This window comes from Pseudophryne corroboree, chromosome 6 (genome assembly GCF_028390025.1).
Source record: "Pseudophryne corroboree isolate aPseCor3 chromosome 6, aPseCor3.hap2, whole genome shotgun sequence".
NCBI lineage: Eukaryota > Metazoa > Chordata > Amphibia > Anura > Myobatrachidae > Pseudophryne > Pseudophryne corroboree.
The window spans coordinates 439,748,924-439,772,167 of record NC_086449.1 but is presented as its reverse complement, the minus strand read 5'-3'; the positions used below and the strand labels follow the sequence as shown (position 1 = coordinate 439,772,167).

The window sequence follows — 23,244 nt, the reverse complement described above, 5'->3', positions numbered from 1 at the left end:
GGAAATCATAGTCACTAAATATTAGCACAATAAGAGAAAGGAAATGCCAAGTGTCTCTCCATTTTCTAGATACATAGTACACAATCATTAATTAACACTGATAGCCTTGTTAACCTATGGAAATAGAAGGAAAATGGGTGCATGTGAATTAATTCCTAACAGTCTTTTTTCTGATAATTATAGGTGACCAGGACAAAGAGGTATCATGATTATATTATTTATCACAAATTACTGTGCAACACTAAACCAGATGTTAAATGTATAATCATTTGTGGGTGAACTATAAAGGAACCTGTGTTTGGCATGTATACAGTAGATCCTGGAAATCTATACTTTGGTGAACCTGTATTTTGTCCAGATTCTGACGATCTGTGTTGTAAGAAGGTGGCATTTATGAGGGAGGCATTGAGATTTATATATAGTCCATTCTGGCTTCCAGCCTGATCCGAAAGACAGATATTGGCAAAATGATGGTTTGCCATAAATACCCAGACCCTTCTTCAGGGCCGTTTCTAGATAAGTTGGCTCACAATGCCAACAGTAAAAATTGGGTGCCACCCTTCCCCATGGACATTTTAAAAATGAAACATTTGCACATGCCAAAAAAAGAGGTGAGGTCTCACTGCAAGGGACATTGCCTCACTGCAAGGGGCATTGTATTGCAGGAAAAGACTACCTTACACTTATGCGTTGGGTGCTGACTTAGGCCTGTGGAGGGCAGGGGGTCAGTGGCAAGGGTGCTCCATCTGCGGAGGTCTGGTATGGGCAACGCCATCTTGGTTGGATCAGCTGACTTCCTTAATCCAATGGCAGGCAGGTTCCTGGGAACCAATTGTATCCAGCCTGCAGGTATAAAGCAGGTGATCTCTGGTGCACAGATCGCAAGTGCAATGACACACACACACACACACACACACACACACACACACACACACACACACAGTAGCTGTGTGCAGAGGCAGAACTCTGGGAGGCAATGGAGTCACCTGCCGCCGGGCTCCTGCTTTGAAGGGGGGCACCTCTCCTCCTGTTCCGTGTGTTCAGCGACATTAATCAATTAAGTTAATTGACAGCAGCCTTACACCTTACAAATCACACCCTCTTTATTATAGATACACTGGAAGCAGACACCTTACTGATGAAGCTATTTGCTCCTATAAAGGAAACATGAGAATTCTAACTATATGAAGTTATTTCTCTGACAATTACAAGTAACTTCATATAGTTAGAATTCTCATACTTCCTATGCAAGAGCAGATATCTCCACCAGTAAGGTGCATGCTTCCAGTGTAAAAGGTTGTGGGTTCTAATCCTGGATATGACACTTGCAAATTAATGGTCAGAGAAATAATCAGCATTGTGAGTGACTGAGCAGATCTATGTAGTGTGTGGTTGGACCAATACATAGATCTGCCTAGTTGCAACAGGTTTTGTAGTAGCTTCATATAGTTAGAATTAGAGATGAGCGGGTTCAATTTTACTCGGATCTCAAAATAGCATCTTATTGGCTTACGGATGATATATGGGGGGGGGGGGGGACACCAATATATTTCTTGCCTCCGGGCAACTGGGACAAACTTACGCCACTGGATGTGTATATCAGTTTTCTGTGCTCTTCAGCCATGTATTCGTAGCATCCAGCTTCCTTGTTCCCAGCACAGTGACCGAGTTTCTTGTAGCCACGATTCGGATCGACCCTGTTTTCTAAGTACCGCTGACCCCATCAGCTTCCTTTCCAGAAATCCCAGTCTCGCCTGTATTCGGCAGTTCCAAGGCACCGAGGGGGTATCAAGGGTCCGGTTCATGGTAACCAGCCTCCTGCCGCCTGTCCCTACCTGACCGTTGGTAAACTTCCTACTAAGTCCAATTCACCCAACATACTTATGAAGAAGACTTTCATTCAGCCAGCCAGGCTAAATCTTCAGAGACCAGCACGTGCCGAATTCCAAGGATTCACAACTCAGGTCAGGTCTGACATGTCTCCACTGAGGTGGTGGCCATTTTGAGATGGACATTTTCAACAGGATCCCATGCGGATGGCCAGACCCTTCTTAATGACTAGGGGAGCTCTTATGGCACACATGGGGATGCATCTGAATGCTGGGAGCCTGTCTCACCCCCTCACTGTAACTCTCCCATCACTAGGGTGTAGTATGAGTGGCCGGTGGCCGGGATCCCGGGGGCCAGCATACCAGCACCAGGATCCCAACCACTGGCAAACCGATGAGCGCTAATGAGCCCCTTGTGGGGCTCTCACAACGCTGTGGGCATGGTGGCGCGCCACGCTATTTATTCGGCATCTAGGGGGTTGTGGATCCCCAAGAGGGAGAAAATGTGTTGGCATATCGGCAGTCGGGATCCCGATGCCAGTATGCTGGATGCCGGGATCCCAGCCAGCGGCATACTGAAGACCACCCCCATCACTACACTAAGATAGAGTGTCCATTGAGTCTACTACCTGCATCCCTGTGCCTTCTCTTGCTGCTGCTGACTGACCTCCGACTATAGAGCACTTCCCGGTCAAATGACACATTCAAGTGTCCATCCGTGCACAAGGCCCGTCCCCACTTTCAGATGCATGCCTCTATTAGCTCCCTTTCTGTATAGCGTTACTGCCTGTGGTGTGACCCCACCCCCAGCTCTGCAAAGCAGTGTCTGACTGTAAAACCGAAGTAGAGCTGTTGCTGCCTCATCTCTTGTCTACCTGCAGCTCCAGGGATCTCCACAAAGCTGGTTAGTGTTAACTAGAAAAAGGATTGCAATAAACAAAGATGATGTTTATGTTATACAAATCTTCTTTGTATTATTCTAATCATTTTTATATAAAATCTCAGGTGTTTGACAGAGAGTATGACAGGAGAGGCTCTGCCTACCCTGACTGCACATCCCTGGTACATACACATGGTTAGCAGCACGGTGTTCGGGGGTGATGTGTGTAATGTCTGACGTGCTATAGGATTCTCCAAGAATTGATACATCTCCCCTATAATGAATGGAATAGGTTAACATGTTCGTTGTTCTCTAAAAATTAAAAATGGGATCTAACTATCGCTAGTTCCATCTGCTGTGACCAAAATACTAAATTAGATATGACAATTTTTTTGTACGGTCTACTCGGAGTAGGAGAATCTCCAAATTCCTTTATTAATGTTCCACTTTGATTCGCTGGTCTACTGGGAAAGAGGATTAGTTGTGTGGTGCGGCATTTTAGTTAATCAGACAAGCTGGACTGCTGGTCAGTTTGATGATTTGAGAAAAAATGGTCTGGTGTATGGCCAGTATAACGGCAAGCACATGAATCAAATCTTAGTGGTAGTGGAGGTGGCAATGGTAATCGTATGATAGGAAAGGTGGGATTTAATAATTTTTAGACAGACCAAGTGGCTGTTTTTAATTAACCCTATGTCACACCAGTCTCAGATGGGAGATAATAGTGACAAGGCGACTCATGATGTGAAACTAATACAAAATAATGTGAGAATATAAAGGAGCAGACAGATTGAAAAGTACATCATATTACAACTATTGGTCAGTTCATGTGTTCCAAGCTGCACACCTTAGACTTCTCTTTGGCACAGATCATCTCCAACCACAAACAGAAAGCCAGAGCTGTAACTAGACTTTCTTCTTAGGGATTCATAGGCACCTGAGGGAGAACAATCGGGGTTGTAGATGGTGGATGAAAATCCGGGCATCGAACAGTTAATCTTTCCAGCTTCCCAGAATGTGCTGCTCCTTCATCTCCTATAACCCCGTCTCCATGCTCAGGCAGGTCAGTTTTTGTTAGTGCCAGCTGGAAACTGGGAAGCACCTTTACAGGGGTCTGCTTTAGCAGCCCTATGTTTTCATACAGCTCCATCAACCCCCCCCCCCCCCCCCCGTTGGCGCCGAAACGCCCACATGGCCAATGCTAAGACGGGTACTTGCGGCAGGGGGCGACACACCGTGTCTAGCACCACTCCCTGTGGGGACCACAGGACTGCATGGCTGGCATATGGGGGAAGGTAAGAGGGTCCCATCTTAAAGGACCCGCATTTAAATCGCGATCTGCCGCGTGTGCCAGGAGATGGACCACAGCACTGGCGTTGATACTGGCTCTGGTCCGGGATTCCACTACACCACCAGGGCATATAAGGCCCAGGTTTTAGCGTATACACTAAATTTATAAAGGCCTTTAGTACCGGGGGTGGAAGACCAGCCAGGGGAAGCGGCGCTTAATCTGTAGCCCCTTCACCAGCTTTGGGTGTTAGTCTACTGCAGATTTCCCACCCTTGAGCTGTAAACAACACTCCCTTCCTTCCATCAGAGACCAGGGAAGCAGCCATCTTCAGCATGCAGCAAGCAAGGTCTCCGTGTAAAAACGTCTCCAAGGTGCCAGGTTTTTACAAACAATCAGTGGTCGAAGTGGGGCGGTATACCGCCACTTCTTCCACTGACCCGGAAATGAGCCCATGAAAGTGCAGCAGGAGGCGAGGGAAGTGGCATCCTGCTGCACATGGTGCTCCCCCGTCCCTGCGCGGCGGCTGTGTAGAGCACTGTATTGGCTCACCGCTGCCAGCCGGCCGCGCACGCCGCTCACCAGCCACCCGCCGCCGCTCCCGCTCACCAGCCACCCGCCGCTCCCCAGCCGCCCAACGTCGCCAGCAACCCACCGCTCACTGCTGCCAGCAACAAATAAGGTAATGTTCCTCTGCTGTCACCTATCTCCCTGCTGTCCCTGTCGTCACCCTCCCTGTCGTCACCATCGTTACTCTCCCTGTCGTCACTGTCGTCACTCTCTCCCTGTCGTCACTCTCTCCCTGTCGTCACTCTCTCTTCCCCTGTCTCTCCCCGTCTCTCCCTGTCGTCACTGTCACTCTGTCGTCACTCTCTCTCCCTGTCATCACTCTCCCTGTCGTCACTGTCTCCCCCTGTCGTCACTGTCTCTCTCTCCCTGTCGTCACTGTCTCTCTCTCCCTGTCGTCACTGTCTCTCTCTCCCTGTCGTCACTGTCTCTCTCTCCCTGTCGTCACTGTCTCTCTCTCCCTGTCGTCACTCTGGCTGTCCCTGCTGTCACAATTTCAGCTCATTCAGTGTGTTACAATTTGAATTTCGGCTCATTCAGTGTGTTACAATTTGAATTTCGGCTCATTCAGTGTGCTGCAATGTGAATTTCAGCTCATTCAGTGTGCTGCAATGTGAATTTCGTCTCAGTGTGCTACAAGGTGGATTTCAGCTCATTCAGTGTGCTACAAGGTGAATTTCGGCTCATTCAGTGTGCTACAATGTGAATTTCAGCTCCTTCAGTGTGCTACAATGTGAATTTCGGCTCAGTGTGCTACAAGGTGGATTTCAGCTCATTCAGTGTGCTACAAGGTGAATTTCGGCTCATTCAGTGTGCTACAAGGTGAGATTCGGCTCATTTAGTGTGCTACAATGTGAATTTCAGCTCATTCAGTGTGCTACAAGGTGAATTTCGGCTCATTCTGAATTTCAGCTCATTCAGTGTGCAACAAGGTGAATTTCGGCTCATTCAGTGGCTACAATGTGAATTTCAGCTCATTCAGTGTGCTACAATGTGAATTTCGGCTCATTCAGTGTGCTACAAGGTGAATTTCGGCTCATTCAGTGTGCTACAAGGTGAATTTCGGCTCATTCAGTGTGCTACAAGGTGAATTTCGGCTCATTCAGTGTGCTACAAGGTGAATTTCGGCTCATTCAGTGTGCTACAAGGTGAATTTCGGCTCATTCAGTGTGCTACAATGTGAATTTCGGCTCATTCAGTGTGCTACAATGTGAATTTCGGCTCATTCAGTGTGCTATAATGTGAATTTCGGCTCATACCGTGTGCTACAAGGTGAATTTCGGCTCATTCAGTGTGCTACAAGGTGAATTTCGGCTCATTCAGTGTGCTGCAATGTGAATTTCGACTCATTCAGTGTGCTACAAGGTGAATTTCGGCTCATTCAGTGTGCTACAATGTGAATTTCGACTCATTTAGTGTGCTACAATGTGAATTTCGACTCATTTAGTGTGCTACAATGTGAATTTCGGCCCATTCAGTGTGCTACAATGTGAATTTCAGCTCATTCAGTGTGCTATAATGTGAAAGAGGCACCAGTACTAGATAGTATAAGGGGTTCTAATACACGGGACATGCCCCCTTTTGGGTGACCACGCCCCCTTTTCTGGGGGCTTTTGCATACCCCCACTTCAAAATTTCCACTTCGACCACTGCAAACACTTATATAATACCTGCTTTCAAAAACAGGCTGAGTAGTTGATTCAAGTGCACATTGCAGTTATATTATTGTGTATTTATCCGCATTGTATGTGATGTGCTAGTTCTGCTGTCTGATTTATCGTTTTTTCTGCTATCACTTTTCTTTATACCCTGTGAGGCAGGTGCTTTCAGAGTTATTCTGAGCAGCAGTAAATTGCTGACTTTTGTCATATACCTGTACTACACTTGGTTATACAGTTACTGCTGTAATAAAAGTGTGTGAGTGCAACACACAAATTTTGCAGTTATGTCTACCAAAGCAAAAGGTCGCAAACAGTCAGAAACCCCATTATTGGTTTCATGTAACATGTGCCCTGTGGGGTTATCTGCACAGTATGTTGTGCAAGATGGACTATATGTTAAATGTTATACACCTCCTGGTCAGTCAACTACTCAGGAACCTCCTTGGGCTTCCTTTACACAGTTATTGCGTACCCTGGTGGACAGACTTAGAGGGTCATTCCAAGTTGATCGCTCGCTAGCTAGTTTTAGCAGCCGTGCAAACGCTATGCCGCCACCCACTAGGGGGTGTATTTTAGCTTAGCAGAAGTGCGAACGCATGTGCAGCCAAGCTCAGCAAAAACAGTTTGTGCAATTTCTGAGTAGCTCTGAACCTACTAGAAACAGAAAAACTAGTAGCTAAGGAGGGCAAATCAAATCCCAAAAAATTCTTTAAATACATTGATAGCAAAAGATTAAAGAAGGAGAGTATAGGCCCTATAAAAGACAAGTCGGGAGTCTTAATCAAAAATGATGACATAGCGGACATACTTACTGAATTTTTTTCAACAGTATTTACTAGAGAGGACCCAATTCAGGGACTGACACACAATCTCAAAGAGAATATCCCACTGATAGGTACTTATTTAAGTGAGGAGGTAGTCTGTGACCGATTAAAACATTTAAAGATTAATAAGTCACCGGGGCCCGATGGAATTCACCCAAGGGTTCTAATGGAGCTTCACTCTGAACTGGCAAAAACGCTATTTTTGATCTTTAAGGATTCAGTTATATCAGGTATGGTTCCCAAAGACTGGCGTATAGTGGAAGTAGTGCCTATATTCAAAAAGGGAAGTCAAGCTGAACCGGGTAACTATAGACCAGTTAGTCTTACATCTATAGAGGGGAAAGTACTGGAAGTTATTCTAAGGGATAGTATTCAGAAGTTCCTTGAAGCAAATAAAATCATTAAAAGGAATCAACATGGATTCGTGAAGGACAGATCCTGTCAAACCAACTTACTTGGTTTTAATGAAACAGTAAGTGCAAACCTCGATCAGGGTAAAGATGTGGATGTAATCTTTTTAGACTTTGCCAAAGTTTTCGACACAGTACCACATATGCGACTTATCTACAAGCTACAAGAAATAAGGCTAGGAAGCACTATATGCACTTGGGTCAAGAATTGGTTAGATAACAGAGAGCAGCGCGTTGTGGTTAATGGATCTCTTTCAAATTGGACTGAAGTGTTAAGTGGTGTGCCACAAGGCTCGGTATTAGGACCGCTATTGTTCAACATTTTCATTAATGACCTAACAGAAGGTCTAGAAAGCATGGTGTAAATTTTTGCAGATGATACCAAATTGTGTAAGGCTATAAATACGGAGGAGGATGCTGAGTCTTCAGAACGAATTAGTTAAATTAGAAGCATGGGAAGCCAAATGGAGAATGCGCTTCAACACAGACAAGTGCAAGGTAATGCACTGTGGTAGCAGGAACAAAAATAACACCTACAAACTGAATGGGGTAACATTAGGGGATACTGTACTGGAAAAGGACTTAGGTGTTCTCATAGATAGCAAACTAAGCAGCAGTTCCCAAAGTAGGATGGCAGCAAAGAAGGCTAATAAGATACTTGCATGCATAAAATGGGGAATTGATGCAAGGGACAAGGGTGTTATACTCCTGTTATATAAATCACTAGTGAGGCTACACGTTGAATACTGTGTACAATCCTGGGCACAGTAAAAAAAGGATATCCTGGAGCTAGAAAAGGTTCAGAGGAGGGCGACCAAACTAATTAAGGGCATGGAGACGATGGAATACAAGGAAAGACTTGAAAGACTAGGCATGTTTACATTGGAAAAGAGGAGACTAAGAGGGGATATGATCAACGTCTACAAATATATAAGGGGACAATACACAGAGCTTGCGCGAGACCTGTTTTTGTCCAGAACAACACATAGGACTCGTGGACACTCGCTCAGGTTAGAGGAGAGGAGATTTCCGCACAATACGTCGTAAAGGCTTTTTCATGGTAAGGACAATACGTGTTTGGAATTCCCTGCCTGAGGGATTTGTAATGGCGGAATCTGTCAACACCTTTAAGAATGGGTTAGATAAATTCCTAATGGATAAGGATATCCAGGGATATGGTGCATAGTCACGCACTATAGTTACTACAAAAAGGGATAAAATTCAACGGCTTACATCAGCATCAGTCAAAAATTTTAGACAAATCTTCATGCAGAGGAGACCACAAATAGGTTTAACTCGATGGACAATTGTCTTTTTTCAACCTCAGATACTATGTTACTATGTTACTCAGCGCTTGCGATCACTTCAGCCTGTCGTTTCCGGATTTGATGTCATACACCCACCCTGCGAACGCCTAGTCACGCCTGAAATTTTCAGACACACCTGCGTTTTTGCAAACCCTCCCTGAAAATGGTCAGTTGACACCCAGAAACGCCCCCTTTCTGTCAATCTTCTTGCGGCCATCAGTGCGACTGAAAACTTTGCTAGAACCTGTGCAAAAAATCAATGGGCTTTGTACCCGTACGTCACGCATGCGCATTGCGGGGCATGCACAGAAATACCGTTTTTTAGCCTGATCAATGCGCTGCACACAATGGAAGCTAGCAATCAACTCGGAATGACCCCCTTAGGACAGCCATGGGCCCCCCTATGGCGATACCAGCCCCAGATACAAATCCACCCTGGGTGGAAACTCTGGCAAGTTCAGTTCAATGTCTGGCACACACATCTATAGCTTTTCAAAAGATGCTGCCAGGGAACAAACTGCATTCTAGATTAACTAGAAATACTACATCTTCTTCTCAGTCCACTATTATAATCAGACTCAAACGAGTCATCTGAGGAGGAAAGTTAAGAGAATACTCTCTCTGTCACAGATTCATGTGTAGCAGAGGAGGAGGATTCTATTACTGTAGATTTACCAGCATTAATAGATGCAATTAAACAGATCCTTCAGTTATCTGATGATGAACCTGCAGCTGTTGCTAGGAAAACTGATGTATTTAAATGACAGAAAATAATCAGATCAGAATATCCACATTCTGACCATTTGATGGAAATTAGACAGGAACCTTGGAATATCTTGGTAAAAAAGTTTCCTCTGTGTAAACAACTCTCATCTCACTATCCTATCCCTTTGGAGGATAGTGCGAGGTGGGAGACTCCTCCAGTGGATTGTCATAACACACATTTGGCAAAAACATCTACCTTACCTATCACAACTATTTCATTATTAAAGGAACCCACCGATAGACCCATTGAAATTTGCCTCAAGTCTATCTTTTCACTGATGGGTCAATAGGCCTCCAGGGATGTAGCTAATATCCCAGCGGTTAGAGCGGAGCATGCAGCGTGGCGAGTGCAGTGAGCCCGCAGTATGTCGAGCACAGCGAGCCCGCAAGGGGATTTCTAGTGCTTGTCCCACTGCCAGCATTCTGGAGGCCGGGATCCCGGTGTCGGAATTCTGACCGCCGGGATTCCACCAACCCGGCTTACAATAGCAGCCTCATTATGGGCAGCAAAAGCTATTGAATCTTGGTTGCAGGCAACAGAGGAAGATTGCCTCTAATTATATCAGAAGAGTGCAGAATATGTTTGGATTGTATCAAAAAAGTGACTTCTTACATTGGGGAAGCACTATCTGATGCTGGTGTGTTGGCAGCAAAAGCGTCGGCAACATCAGTGCTTGCAAGACGCATTATGTGGTTGCGCTCTTGGAAACCGGATTTAGACTCCAAGAAATCTCTGGAAGTACTACCCTTTTCGGGAGATGTTCTGTTTGGAGAAGAAATAAACAAAATAGTAGCATCCTTAGCGGCTGCCAAAACAGCTTATCTCCCTTCAGCTTCGACACCACGGTGTAAGAGCTCAAATTTTCGTACCTTTCGCACACATCCTAGGCAATCAAATGCCTCAAAGTCTACTAAGCCCTAGATTAAGCAGCCATGGGCAGCAGGACAACCCCCAGCAAAACCTGATAAACCCACAGCCTAACGGGACATGCCTCCCCCTGGGGGACCTCAGGGTGTGTAGCAGTTGATTTACCGATGGACACAATATCGACGGTCATAATCCCGACAGCCATTGACAGACAGTCAAAATGTCGGCACAGTCAAAATACAGACATTCATTATGCCGGCGTGTTCAAAATGCCGACATGTGTTTTAAAGAATTTTTGCCCAAAAACAGACTTGTTCGTACTTTACTATCCCAGTGGACCTGGAGGGGGATTACAACAGTGTGCAGCGAGCCATACGAGGGGATGCGGAACACTTAGACGGTGTCCATCTCAGCCTATGTCGACACTGACACAACCCCCCCCCCCCCCCAAAAAAAAAAAAAAACCTCATATCAGTATTTTGACATGTTGGCATTTCAAATGTCGGTATTCTGACTATGTCGGTATTTTGACTGTAGGTCAATGGCTGTGGGGATTATGACCATCAGTATTGTGTCCATCGGTAATCATACTGAACCCTTCAGGGTGAGCGCCGACTTGTTAACTCCGCACAAGTCTGGATCAAGACCACTTCAGACGCTCGGGTGCAAGAGGTAGTCTCTCACAGGCATGTCATCTCTTTCAAAGGACGCCTTTTCAGCAGTATTTTCGCACAAGCTTTCCATCAGACACAGAAAAGTCTCGGATACTACAAAAAGTCAGGAGTAATAGTGCCAGTTCCTCAGGCTCAAAAAGGAAGGGGATATTATTTCATCCCTGTTCCTTGTACCAAAGCCAAATGGGACATACAGACCTATTCTCAATCTCAAACCTCTCAACAGATTTGTGAAAGTTTCAAAGATTTGTATGGAAACCCTACACTCCATAGTTCTAGCAATGGATTCAGGGATTCCATGGTGTCATTGGTGTCAAGATGCATATCTGCATACACCTACTGCACTGTCACATCAACAATAACTGAGGTTTGCTATCCTAAACCAACACTATCACTTCCAGGCACTGCTGTTTGGCCTGGCTGCAGCGCCCAATATATTTACAAAAGACATGGCAGTCATGGCAGTACACCTGCATCGTCAGGAAATCAGGATACTTCCTTATCTGGATGACATTCTGCTCCTGGCCAGTTTACAGGTGGTATTGCACAGCAAATTACAAACAACAATAGCCTCCCAAAAATTTACGGTTGGCTTAACAACTGGAAAAAGTCTTCACTCATACAATCCCAAAGGATGGTACATTTTGGAGTCCTGCTAGACTCTAAAAATCAACAACTGTTTCTACCAATGAAAAGAATACCGAAACTAAGGGATAAAGTACAGCTGTTCCTTCACCATCCTCAGGTGTCAATTCACTCGGCCATGCAAGTCCTTGGCCTGATGGTATCTACAGTCGGCATGGTAGAATTTGCCCAGTTTACTTTCCCCTTTACAAAGGTTTATTCTAGCCAAATGGAATGGCCAGCCTAACCAGATCAAACAGCAGATAATAATTCTGACTCTGGAGGATCGCCTATCATTAACTTGGTGGCTCCACAGCAATTACCTAGACTGGGGTCGCCCCTTATTGATCCCGAATAGGGTGCTTCTCACTACAGATGCTAGCCTTCGCAGTTGGTGGGCTATAACCGAGCAACACTAGTTTCAAGGGAGATGGAGCCTGGCAGAGTCTCAGTTATCAATCAATATACTGGAACTGAAGGCAGAATAAAGTAGAATAATCTACCTTTCTATGCAAGGGTAGATATCTCAATTAATAGATTGTCTGCCTGCAATGCCACAGGCAATGGGTTCGAATCCTGGGTATCTTGAAATGCAAATAAAGGACAATGTGCCTGAATAACAAAGAAATCTCAAGTTGAGATCATGAATGCTGTATCGGTATTAGTGACGTAAAGGTGTCAGGGTAGGAGACAGGGGCAGTCAGGAGCAGCTGGGCTACAAAAAGGGGAGAAGCTGCAAGTGAAATAAATTAAAACAGAAAATTAACAAGTGCTGCCAACAGCGCTATGTGCGGTGCCCCATCCGCACACACCTAATTACGGCCCTTCAGAAAGCAGCCACATACCCCTTACACACTGCCAATGCCGGATCCCACTCGAGAATTGGAAACGGGTCCTTCCCGGGTGGGATCCGGCATTGGCAGCTGCTGCAGGCTTCCCCGACCCGGCAATATGCCGGGCGGGTTGCCATAGCAGCGGGGGGCGGAGCCGGCGGCGGAGGCAGCGCTGGAAGATGAGATCATCTCCGCGCCACCTCTCCCTGTTGTAGTAAACGGGTCCCAGGACGCATCGACCCGGGAGCCCGTTTACGCAGCCACTGACCCGGTATTCAACCCGGGTATGACACTGCTTTATTCCCGGGTTGAATTGCCGGGTCAGGCGACCCGCGATTTCGGCTATGCCCCTTTCACCTTGCACGCTGACCCATGTCGACCCGGCAATATGCCGGGTCAATACCAGGTTATTTGTGCGGTGTGAAAGGGGTATTAATATGTCCATTACTTCACTAACTAAAATATGAAGTAGTGGGAATTCCATTATTGCTGCCCTATTTTAAAGAGTTTGTCCATATTAAATGGATGCACTTTTTCTAATTACTATTTTTTTCCATAATTAATTTTATTTTCTGGTAATTATAAGGGTGCAATACAGGGTTTGTTTTCACATTGTTAAATATTATACAGGCATTTCAATATATTTTCAGGTTTTTCAATAAAAAAACAAACAGCGAGTTTGAGTAGCCTCACAAAAATAAGCATTTCTCTCCCCAGGTATTCTCATATATTACTGTGTGTGTTGCTCTGAAACATCCCTTGGGTGCTAAAGTGTAATATTGCAAACTGAATTTCATTCTGAGCCAGCCATTTGTCAATTTTTCTTTTCTTTGTCCTTAAGTCACACTTATATAAAAATAATGCACTAAACATGACAGCGTAAATACACACATTATATAAAATTATAGATTATGTGAACTACTCATTTTTTTATTTTTCCTATAACTATTATTTTGAAATAAATGTATGGTTCTTGATTTCACCAAACAGTATTCAACGCAATATACCCTGATCAAACAAGTCTACAAAAATGGCCCATTAAAATATGAATTTTTGAAAAATCTTAAATCCAGCATCATAATTACTACCAGTACTCTCTACAATATATGCTTATGGGCCTAATAATCAAATAGCCCCCCAAAGATTTATTTTCTATTACCGCTCAAGGCAGTGATAAAATAAATAAATAAACTTATACAGTTATATACAATATTGTACTGGAGGGCAGCCAAAAATATTGACAATCATCTTCTTGACGATACTGGCAGGTAACAGAAAGCGTCAATTACCGCATCATTGGTCAGTTGGGGTCATGTGTGACACCCACACTGCACCTGGAAGCCTGCCAATCTCTGCTTCAAGTGTATTTTTACGATAGAATATTGATTTACTATATATATATATATATATATATATATATATATATATACATATATATATATATATATATATATACACAGCAATATCAGCCCGGCACTCTGTTTTCAGATACAAACGCTGCCCTGGTGCCTTCAGTGTGAATTTCAATATTGTGCAAAAAAAGCTGCGGCACTCAAGGTCTTTAGAAAAAGTCAAGTGTATTCAAATAGTCAGAAACATTCCATGGAATGTTTCTGACTATTTGAATACACTTGACTTTTTCTAAAGACCTTGAGTGCCGCAGCTTTTTTTGCACGATATATATATATATATATATATATATATATATATATATATATACACACACACACACACACACACACACAATTATTTTGTAACATCCAGAAATTGCTTTATTTTAATAGAAAAAATAAAAAAGATTTTAATTACCTACCGGTAAATACTTTTCTCGTACTCCGTAGAGGATACTGGAGTTCCATTTAGTACCATGGGGTATAAAGGGGTCCACCAGGAGCCATGGGCACTTTAAGAATTTGATAGTGTGGGCTGGCTCCTCCCTCTATGCCCCTTCTACCAGACTAAGTTTAGGAAACTGTGCCCAGGGAGACGGACATACTTTGAGAGAAGGATAAAAAGGAAAGTGGTGAGATTCCGAAACAGCACACACAAACCGGAGGAAAGCTATGCTAACCAAACTTGAAACAGGAACAGCAACAGCTGAACCAACAGTACTTAACCATGTAACAGTGCAGGAAGAACGATGCAACGGGCGGGCAGACTATGAGAAAAGGATTTACTGGTAGGTACAGTACGTAAAATCCTATTTTCGCTTATGTCCTAGAGGATACTGGGGTTCCATTTATTACCATGGGGATGTACCATAGCTCCCAAACCGGGTGGGAGAGTGCTGAGGTTCCTGCAGAACTGACTGACCAAACTGAAGGTCCTCAGAGGCCAAAGTATCGAACTTGTAGAACTTAGCAAACGTGTTCGAACCAGACCAAGTAGCCGCTCGGCAGAGCTGTAAAGCCAAGAAGAACCAACTGACATAGTAGAGTGGGCCCGTACAAATTTTGGAACCGTCAAACCTGCCATGGAATAAGCATGCTGGATAGTGAGCCTAATCCAGCGTGCAATTGTCTGCTTTGAAGCAGAACACCCAATATTATTGGGATCATAGAGAACGAACAGCGGATTTCCTGTGACGAGCTGTCCTCTTTACATATACCTTCAAAGCCCTCACAACATCCAAAGACTTTGAAGTAGCAGAGGTGTCGATGATAACCGGAACCACAATAGGTTGGTTGATGTGAAACGCAGACACCACTTTAGGAAGAAATTGCTGCCGAGTTCTGAGCTCAGCTCTGTTCTCATGGAAAATTAAATAGGGGCTCTTGTGAGATAAAGCCCCCAGCTCTGACACGTCTTTCTGAAGCCAAGGCCAACAGTGTGACAGTCTTCCACGTAAGATACTTTACGTCCACCTCTTGTAAGGGTTCAAACCAGTCCAATTGGAGGAACTGCAGCACCAAATTGAGATCACAAGGTGCCGTGGGAGGCACAAAGGGAGGTTGGATGTGCAGAACACTTTTAAGAACGTCTGGACCTCAGTGAGAGAAGCCAATTGTATTTGAAAGAAAATGGACAAGGCCGAAATCTGGACTTCTATGGAGCTCATCCACACCTGCCTGCAGAAAAAGCAGGAAATATCCCAGATGGAATTCCACTGCAGAAATATTTCTGCTCTCAAATCAAGAGACGTATTTCTTCCAAATACGGTAGTAATGTTTAGACGTTACCCCCTTCCTGGCTTGGATAGTCGGAATAACTTTGTTAGGGATCCCTCTTCTGGCTAGAATCAGTCGTTCAACTTCCATGCCATCAAACGTAGCCGCAAAGAGGTAGAGGCTACGGATCTTCGAGGAGCATCTCCAGAAAGTCCGCGTACCAGGCCCTTCTTGGCCAGTCTGGAGCAATAAGTATTGCTTGAAGCTTTTCCCTTTTTATTCTTTTTAGAATACTTGGGGTTCAGAGGAAGTGGAGGAAACACGTACATCATCTGATAGACCTATGGAGACGTCACAGCGTCTACTGCCACTGCCTGTGTGTCTCTCGACCTGGAACAATACTGCTTGAGCTTCTTGTTGAGATGAGAGGCCATCATGTCGATTTGTGGATATCCCCATTGATGTGTCAAGCACCTGAACAGTTACGGGTGAAGACTCCAGTCCCCCGGGTGCAGGTCGTGTCTGCTGAGGAAGTCTGCTTCCCAGTTGTCTACTCCCGGAATGAAGACCGCTGACAACGCCACAGTGTTTGTTTCTGTCCAGAGGAGAATTCTTGACACCTCTAACATTGCTGCTCTGCTTTTGGTTCCGCCCTGACGGTTTATGTACATCACATTGTCCGACTGGACCTGAATAGCCTGATCTTGAAGAAGATATGAGGCCTGCAGAAGGGCGTTGTATATGGCCCTGAGTTCCAGAATGTGGATTGGACCCTCGACGAGGTGAGAAATCTGTAGCCACCACAGAAGGGAGATTGTGGCTTTTGGCGACAGACGGATCCTCTGGTGCATGTGAAGATGCGATCCGGACCATTTGTCCAACAGATCGAGCTGGAAGGTTCTTGCGTGAAACCTTCCGGTATTGAAGCACCTAGTAAGAGACCACTATTTTCCCCAGAAGGCGAATGCACAGATGCACCGATATCCAGGTTGGCTTCAGGACATCCCGAACCATTGACTAGATTACCAATGCCTTTTCCAATGGAAGGAACACTTTCTGCGACTCCATGTCCAGTATCATTCCCAGGAATGGCAGCCTCCATGTTGGATCTAGGTGAGATTTCGGAAGGTTCAGAAATCCACCCGTGATCCTGGAGAAGTTTGGTAGAGAGACCAATGCTCTCCAGCAACCTCTCCCTGGACGGAGCCTTTATCAGAACATCGTCCAGGTACGGAATTATATTCACTCCCTGTTTGCGGAGTATAAACATAATCTCTGCCATCTAGTGAACACCATCGGTGCCGTGGAGACACCAAATGGCAGGGCCTGGAACTGGTAGTAACAGTCCTGCAGTGCAAACCGTAGATAAGCCTGATGAGGTGGACAAATCGGAATGTGAAGGTATGCATCCTTGATATCCAGAGACACTAGTAATTTACCTTCCTCCAGACCTGAGATCACCGCTCTCAGAGACTCCATCTGGAACACTCCTAAGAACGGGTTCAAGGACTTGCGGTTCAGAATCGGTCGTACCGAACTGTCCGGTTTTGGTACTACAAACAAATTTGAATAGTACCCCTTGTTGTGCAGATGAGGTGGAACTAGAACAATGACTTGAGTCTGTATCAGTTTTTGGATGGCATGCTGTAAAGTTATACTTGCCTCTTGTGAAGCTGGTAAGCCTGATTTGAAGAATCTGTGAGGTGGGAGCTCATGGAACTCCAGTCTGTAGCCCTGGGAAATAAGATCTATGACCCAGGGATCCCGGCACGAACTTGACCAGATGTGACTGAAGAATTTTAGTCGAGCTCCCACCTGACAGACCTCCAGGCATCGCTATCCACCGTCATGCTGAAGGCTTTGAGGAAGCAGAGCCTGAGCTCTGTTCCTGAGCACCTGCAGTTGCTGGTTTGCGTGGTTTACCTCTTGCACCTCTGGAAGCCGTAGAAGCACATCTGGATTTGCCCTTAAACTTGGCCGTCTGAAAGGACTGTAAATTTGAAGCTGAATAAGTTTTCCTGGCTGGGGGAGCTGTGGAAGCAAGATACGTAGACTTACACGCAGTAGCTTTGGAGGTCCATTTGTCTAGTTCATCTCCAAACAATGCCTCTCCTGTGAATGGTAGGCCTTCCACGCCTTTCCTGGAGTCCGCATCAGCAGTCCACTGGCGTAGCCACAAGCCCCTGCGTGCTGACACTGCCATAGCGGTGGTGCATGCATTATGCAAACCTCTCTCTTTTATGGCTTCCACCATAAAGTTTGCAGAGTCCTCTATATGCTGCAGGAGTAAAACAACATTCCCACTAGACAAGGAATCTAACCCCTCAATCAGGTTACCTGACCATTTAGCAATGGCTTTTGTGATCCACGCGCATGCAATAGTGGGTCTCTGGGCCACCACAGCTGCTGTGTACAATGATTTGAGTGTTGTCTCAATTTTTACGATCATCCGTGTTTTTTAGGGAGGCTGCACTAGGGACAGGCAATACAATTTTTCGTGACAGCCTAGAGACTGATGCGTCCACTATCTGTGGATTTTCCCATTTTTTCCTATCCTCCAGAGGAAAAGATGAGAGCAACCTCTTAGGGATTTGAAATTTGTTATCAGGATTAACCCACGGTTCTTCAAACAGGGTATTTAATTCCTTTGACGCAGGAAAAGTGACTGAGGACTTCTTTTTTACATTAACATAAGATTCCTCACACTCCTCTGACACCTTATCAGGAATTTGCAGAACCCTGTGACAGAGTGGCATTTCCCCCTCCAAATCCACCTCGCCATCCTCCATGTCTGACCAGTCAGAGTCAGACTGCAGGTAATGGGCCAGAGATTGTTTTTGCAGACAAATGGGAGGGGGATTGAGATGCTGGTTTGGGGACTGAGTCATCCACAGTCTGTCTTAAGTATTATGTCTATTTTTCATTGCGAGATAATTACGTAGAAATATTGGAGATCATTCCCTTAATGAAATTAACCCACTCCGGTTCAACTCTGCTACTCTGGGAAGGTGCACTGCCCTGAGTACCCAGTATTGAGCCCCTGGTGAAGAGGAACACTCTGCTGTACAAGAAACACACTCTTTGCCTGACATAATGTAAATGTGACAGCACGCACACACACATAGGGAAAGGTTAAGCACAATTAACCCACACAGAGCCCTTCAGGGAGAGACAGAGTTATGTGGAGCCAGCCCCCACCGCGCCCTAATCACTAATGACAAGCTTAGCTGGGTCGCAGACTAAGTACCCTGATAGGTGTCTTCCCGCTTTTTTTATACTGGCTGAGGTAATCTGGTACTTAAAATGGAGAGAAAACCATTTTGGGCTGTTTTTGCCAGTGTGGGTACTGTTTACAGTGTACTGAGACGCAGCTGTGTACTGTGCCTGGAGATGCATTCCACCCCGGTTAGAAGCCGTGTGTCGCCGTACCCTCATGCCGCCATAATGGCCGGTGCCCCGCTAACCAGGATGCCGGATTAGTACTCACTACTCTTCATTCTTCTGGCTCTCTTAGGGGTGGCGGCGTGCTGCGGGAATGTACGCTCGCCATGGTGGGGCTTGCCAATAGTTCCCTCAGGAGCTCAGTGTCCTGTCAGCGGGGAACAGGACCATTAGCCCTTCAAGAGGTTGGGCCGTTTACCCCCTAAGTCCCACAAAGCAGGCAGGCTGGTGCCAACCAGCCCTGCCTGAAAAAACAAACATAAAATAAATGCAGAAAACTCTTCAGGAGCTTCCATTAGCATGACCAGCTCCTCCAACTCTAAACTGAGTCTGGTATAGAGGGAGGATAGAGGGAGGAGCCAGCCCACGCTATCAAATTCTTAAAGTGCCCATGGCTCCTGGTCGACCCATCTATACCCCATGGTACTAAATGGTACCCAAGTATCCTCTAGGACATAAGAGAAAACGAGATTTATGGTAAGAAATTACCCTTGTTAAAACTCTTTCTGCGAGGTACACTGGGCTCCACAAGTCTGGACAATGGGGTGTAGAGAAGGATCTTGATCCGAGGCACCAACAGGCTCAAAGCTTTGACCTTCTTCCCAAGATGCATAGCGCCGCCTCCTATATCACCCCGCCTCCCAGCACAGGAGCTCAGTTTAGTTAACCAGCCCAATGCAGTAGCAGGAAAAGAGACGACAACGGTTAGTAGCCACATACACCACACTCTCACGACAAGAGAAGTGTCAGCGGCTAATGCTATATCATCCCAAAGAAGCTAAGTCTATCAGGGTGGGCGCCTTGTGGAGCCCAGTGTACCTCGCAGAAAGAGTTTTAACAAGGGTAAGTTCTTACCATAAAACTCGTTTTCTGCTGCGGGGTACACTGAGGTCCACAAGTCTGGACAATGGGGATGTCCTAAAGCAGTTCCTTATGGGAGGGCACTGTAGCGGGCACAAGAACCCGGCGTCCAAAGGAAGCATCCTGGGAAACGGCAGTATCGAAGGCAAAGAACCTTATGAACGTGTTCCCGGAGGACCACGTAGCCGCCTTGCACAATTGATCAAGGGTCGCACCACGTTGGCCCACCCAAGAAGGTCCAACAGACCGAGTAGAATGGGCCATAATGTGAACAGGAGCTGACAGACCAGCCTTCACATAAGCATGCGCAATCACCATTCTGATCCATCTGGCCAGGGTCTGCTTGTGAGCAGGCCAGCCACGTTTGTGAAATCCAAACAAAACAAAGAGAGAATCAGACTTTCGAATAGAAGCAGTTCTCTTCACATAGATACGGAGAGCCCGTACCACATCCAAAGACCGCTCTTTGGGAGACAAATCAGGAGAGACAAAAGCTGGAACCACAATCTCCTGATTAAGGTGGAACGAAGAAACCACCTTAGGCAAATATCCGGGACGAGTCCTAAGAACCGCCCAGTCACGGTGAAAAATCAGATATGGGGAACTACTAGACAAGGCATCCAAATCCGACAATCTTCTAGCAGAGGCAATAACCAACAGAAACACCACCTTAAGGGAAAGCCACTTAAGGTCAGCTGAACCAAGAGGTTCAAATGGAGACTCTTGTAACGCCTCCAAAACCACCGACAAGTCCCAAGGAGCCACAGGCGGGACATAGGGAGGTTGGATACGCAACACATCCTGAGTGAAAGTATGAACATCAGGTAAAGTCGCAATTTTTCTCTGAAACCACACAGACAAAGCAGAAATATGAACCTTGAGGGAAGCCAGAAGCAGGCCTAAATCTAGGCCCTGCTGTAGAAAAGCCAAAAGTTTGGCTGTACTAAGCTTGGAAGCGTCATAATGTTTAGATGCGCACCAAAGTAGGAATGCCAGACCCGATGGTAAATCCGAGCAGAGGCCGGTTTCCGGGCCCGCAACATAGTTTTAATGATCTCTTCAGACGGAAACTTCAAGAGCCACGCCGTCAAAGACAGCCGGGCTAGGTCCTGGTAGACACAGGGGCCCTGAACGAGGTGGTCTGGGCGTTGTGGAAGTAGAAGTGGACGCTCTGACGATAGGCCTTGCAGGTCTGAGAACCAGTGCCGTCTGGGCCACGCCGGAGCTATGAGAAGCAGATTTCCTTTTTCTTGCTTGAACTTCCGAATTACCCTGCGCAGGAGTGACACCGGAGGGAACACGTACGGAAGCCAAAACCTCCACGGCACTGCCAGTACATCCACGAATGCTGCTTGAGGATCCCTTGTCCTTGCTCCGAAGGCCGGAACCTTGTGATTGTGTCGAGACGCCATCAGATCCACATCTGGAAGACCCCACCTTTCCACGAGGAGTTGAAACACTTCTGGATGGAGGCCCCACTCGCCGGCATGCACGTCCTGACGACTGAGAAAATCTGCTTCCCAATTCAGGACTCCCGAAATGAATATTGCCGATATTGCCGGTAGATGGCGTTCTGCCCAACGTAGAATCCGTGAGGCCTCCTTCATTGCCAAACGGCTTCGAGTGCCGCCTTGATGATTTATGTAAGCCACTGTGGTGGCGTTGTCAGACTGTACTTGAACAGAACGGTTCTGAATCAAATGCTGGGCTAGGTTCAACGCATTGAAGACTGCCCGCAATTCCAGAATGTTGATCGAGAGGAGAGATTCCTCCTTGGTCCGCCGACCCTGCAAGGAGTGCTGCTCCAGCACCGCGCCCCAACCTCTTAGACTGGCATCTGTCGTCAACAGGACCCAGTTGGATATCCAGAAGGGACGACCTCTGCACAATTGTCGGTCCTGGAGCCACCAGAGCAGCGACAGACGGACCTCCGGAGTCAAAGAGATCATTTGAGACCTGATCCGGTGAGGCAGGCTGTCCCACTTGGCTAGAATCAGCTTCTGGAGGGGGCGAGAATGGAATTGAGCATACTCCACCATGTCGAATGCTGATACCATGAGGCCCAGCACCTGCATTGCCGAATGTATCGACACTTGCGGACGAGAAAGGAAGCAACAAATCCTGTCCTGAAGTTTCAGGACTTTCTCCTGAGACAAGAACAACCTCTGGTTGTGAGTGTCCAACAGCGCTCCCAGATGCACCATGCTCTGAGCAGGGACCAGGGAGGATTTCTTCCAGAGATGAGCCACCCGTGGGCTTGTAGAAACCGGACCGTCATATCCAGATGACGCAGGAGAAGATCTGGGGAATTTGCCAGGATTAACAAGTCGTCCAGATACGGCAGTATCCTGACCCCTTGACGGAGGAGTACCACCGTCATCACCGCCATAACTTTGGTGAAGACTCGCGGAGCCGTTGTTAAACCAAAAGTTAACGCCCGAAACTGGTAATGGAGGTTGCCAATAGCGAACCTCAGGTATTGTTGATGTGACACTGCTATAGGAATATGCAGGTAAGCATCCTGTATGTCCAGGGAGACCATGTAGTGCCCAGGTTCCAAGGCCAGAACTATAGAGCAAAGGGTTTCCATACGGAACTTGGAAACCTTCACAAACTTGTTCAGTGCCTTGAGGTTGAGAAAGGGCCGGGAGGACCCATTCGGTTTCGGGACTAGAAACAGCAGAGAATAGTACCCCCGGCCCCTCTGAGCAAGAGGCACCTGTACTACGACTCCTGTATCCAGGAGGGTCTGTACCACCGAATGTAGAGTGTTTGCCTTTGTCTGGTCCGATGGGACGTCTGTCTGGCAAAATCGATGAGGGGGTCGGTTTTTGAAGGCTATGGCGTAACATCGAGTGATGACTTCCCGTACCCAGGCATCTGAAGTGGTCTTCAACCATTCCTGGGTATACCCTAGAAGCCGGCCCCCACCCTGGGATCCCCCAGGGGGAGGCCCGCCCCGTCATGCGGCAGGCTTATCGGTCTTGGCTGCTGGCTGACAGGCAGCCCAGGCTCTTTTTGGGCTTCGGATTACCAGGTTTGGAAGTGCGGGCCTGCTTATGGTACACCTGACCTTTTGCTTTACCTGAAGGACGAAAGGGGAGAAAGGACGTGCCTTTGGCCTTCGACACAGAAGGAGCTGTATTAGGCAGACAGGCAGTTTTGGCAGTAGCTAAGTCAGCCACTATCTTATTTAAGTCCTCCCCAAACAGAATATCCCCCTTGAAAGGGAGTATCTCCAGGGTTTTTCTAGAGTCCAGATCCACAGACCAGGATCTCAGCCACAATAACCTGCGAGCCAGAAA

The 23,244-nt window shown here is 46.4% G+C and overlaps 1 protein-coding gene across 1 annotated transcript in view; it reads right to left on the bottom strand.

Annotated features, from left to right (window-relative positions):
* Positions 1 to 23,244, bottom strand: part of CPNE8 (copine 8) — a 684,333-nt gene that overhangs the window by 252,747 nt on the left and 408,342 nt on the right. The gene's annotated exons all lie outside the window — the stretch shown is intronic.